Here is a 3,667-nt window from a genome sequence, read left to right on the forward strand (position 1 = left end):
CTCTCTCTAGCTCTTTCTCTCTCTCTCTCTCTCTCTCTCTCTCTCTCTCTTTCCTCTGTCTCTTCATTAATATAATGCTCTCCTTAGCGATTTAACTAAAGCAGCATACACGTGAGTGTAGATACAAAGGTACATACGCACATTATATATTAAAAAAATCTTATTATTCTGTGCACACTTGTGTAGAATGAGTGAGTGTATATGCGTATATTTGGGTGTGTGTGTGTCTAACAAACACGCACACATATATGTCTGTACATATATGTATATATACAGATTATATATATACGCCTTATATATATATATATATATATATATATATATATATATATATATATATATATATATTCAGGAGGCTGAAAAGTGGAGAAAAACTCGTGGTCAAGTTGAAACTCTGAGTGTGTGTGTGTGTGTGTGTGTGTGTGTGTGTGTGTGTGTGTGTGTTTATATGTATAGCCACACATACGCATGCGGATTTTCCTAATCCAGTTATTCTATCCGGATTATCGTTGCTATTGTTGCTGTTCATAATGATCGTGATGATGATGATAATGATGATGATGATGATGATGATGATGATGATGATGATGACGATTATGAGGAGGAGGAGGAGGACGACGACGACGACGAGGAGGATAGTAGTTGTGTTGATAAGGAGATTGATGATGATGAGGATGATGGTGATGATGAAGATGATGGTGGTGGTGGTGGTGGTGGTGGTGGTGGTGGTGGTGGTATTTTGTTATGATGAAACTGATAATCAGAACAATATGGCAGGTATGTGTGTGTGTATGTGTGTATGTGTATGTGTGTTTGTGTGTGTGCATGTTTGTGAGTGAATTTGTGTACGTGTGTGTGTGTGCTGGGGTACGCAGGTGTGCGTGGGTATGTACGCTAATTAAATATGATTAACAATAAGGACGATTAAACTGAAGTAAGAGGAGTTACTTTGGTTGTTCTTTAATGACTCTACATAATGCAATTAAAATTATTACGTTTGTGCGTGTATGTATATGTATGTGTATAATATATATATATATATGTGTATATACATATATATGCGTATATATGTACACACACACACATATATATATGTATATATATATATATATATATATATATATATATATATTAATAAATTATAGGGTGGCAAAGAAAATTTTAGAAATTTTATTTACCACCAGTGGCCTAGCGAGAGTAAAAACAGTCAATAGACTATGTATTATTCATTAGAAATGCAGAGACGCCTATAATAGGACATCTACTCGCTAGAAATAGCAGCAAAAATACTACATACCACAAAAGTTAGGGATAATTTCGAAAGGAAATGAAAAATAAAAACTTTTACCAATCTATATTCTGTACCATGGTTTCAAGTCAATTTTATAATTTATTAATAATGATAAAATTTTTTTTGGATGATTTTCTGTAGGAATTTCGGCATTTTGCATTTTTGTATTTGCTGCCGATTAGGTAGACCGTAAATACGCGGTATATTTTGAAAAATTAGACATAAAAACACGAACCATGCTGCGTACTGATTCGTGCTTCATATGTTGTCTGGTCAATTCTGCTGACGAAAGTCTGACCTTGTAAGATATAATCTTTATCTTACTAAAATTGACTTGAAACCATGGTACAGAATATAGATTGGTAAAAGTTTTTATTTTTCATTTCCTTTCGAAATTATCCCTAACTTTTGTGGTATGTAGTATTTTTGCTGCTATTTCTAGCGAGTAGATGTCCTATTATAGGCGTCTCTGCATTTCTAATGAATATATATATATATATATATATATATATATATATATATATATGTATGTATGTATATTCTCCACTACCGGCAAATACGCAAGCACATATATATATATATATATTTATATAAATAAGGATAAGATCGATATTTAAAATATTGATTTTATCAAGTGGCCAGCATGGGAACAAAAACCATCAAAGGTAACAATTATTTTAAACTTTAATATACAGTATCTAAGAGATACCGCCACGCTGAAAATAGCAGTCAAATCTTGACTCTAAACCACAATAAATGTTCATATACCACCCTAACCCTAACCCTATATTATAATTTAATTATATATATATATATATATATATATATATATATATATATAGTTGGATAATGTTTATAACACCAGCGCTACTTCTATTTCCTATTTGAATTTATTACGTATGTATTGCCCGGACATACCCGAACATAAGTCGTGGACTGGCGATGTGATTCATCTCCGATCTTGTTCGTGTACGTGATAATTGATAAGCCACAAAAATGGCGAAATATCCTGGATGGGATGTGAGGTGAGTTATCTCGCTTCCCCATGACATTCAGGTGGTTGAGAGAGTATTATTCACCACGACTTACCGTAGCCTACCGGTAAACAGACGAGGCGTATACGTTATGTACATGTAGTTGATAATGTGTGCACACATCTATTTTATTTCTTTTTTTTTCTTCTATTTTTATATTTATACTCTTTCTTTTTTTTTTTTTTTTTTTTTTTTTTTAGCTGTGAAGGGGCATGGCCTTGTGGTTAGGATGTTTCACTCACGATCGTAAAACCGTAGTTTCGATTCCCGGACTGATTGGTGCGTTGTGTTCTTGAGCAAAACACATCATTTCACAATGCTCCCGTCCACTTGCCTGTAAGTAAACTCCAACAATAGCTAGGGAGTTGACCCCACGATGGACTTGTGTCACATTCAGCAGTAATATTGTGATTTGGGTCTCTTATACGCCATGAAAACCGGGTCACTGGCCCCATGTGACCAACTACTCATGACAATACATTTTCTTGCTTTTATTTTCGGGAGGTAAGAAAACAGTCGCAGATACATGTTTCTGGTGGATTCATCAGATTCACTTCTGGCTACTGACTTCGTCAGCACTGTTTTTGATACATCAATACAAAGTCGATTTCCAAGAACTCGGTAATGAATTACACAGGGATGATACTTTGTTAGCAATAAATAACTCTCAGGTGGTGGAAAGGCTTCGTAGACGATATTTATTTTTATTTTTCATCTTGCTATCGCTCTCAATAGTGGTTTCAAATTTTGGCAAAAAGCCAACGGGGTTTGGGAGAGGGGCTAAGTCGATTATATCAACCCCAGTGCTCAATTGGTACTTATTTTATCGACTTCGAAAACATGAATGGTAAAGTGGAGCCCGGCGAAATTTGAACTCAGAACGTAAAGACGCATAAAATGCTGTGCTAACGATTCTGCCAGCTCGACGCCTTTATTATTTTCAATATTAACATCAATATCCGGATCTTTACATACTGACTTCAAATTCAGCCGAGGCCGAGGTCGACTTTCTTTTTCCTTCCTTTTGCGGATCCATAAAATAAGTACCAGTTGAGCACTGGTGTCGACGGAATCGACTTACCACTCTCTTAAAATAGCTGACCTTGTGCCAATATTAACACCAATAAAATAAATTTTCTTGGAGTTGTTCCTATATAGCTATAAATACGGGACTTGTTCGTGAATTACTACAAGTTTCATGCTCGGATAGTACAACAATCGAATAGGTTATTATAGCATGCTGAGTACTATCCTGCAATCGTGTTCAGGTAAAAAGAAACATGGCTACTATATATATATATATATATATATATATAGACATGTGTGTGTGTGTGTGTGCGTG

This window comes from Octopus bimaculoides, chromosome 22 (genome assembly GCF_046866305.1).
Source record: "Octopus bimaculoides isolate indiv1 chromosome 22, ASM4686630v1, whole genome shotgun sequence".
NCBI lineage: Eukaryota > Metazoa > Mollusca > Cephalopoda > Octopoda > Octopodidae > Octopus > Octopus bimaculoides.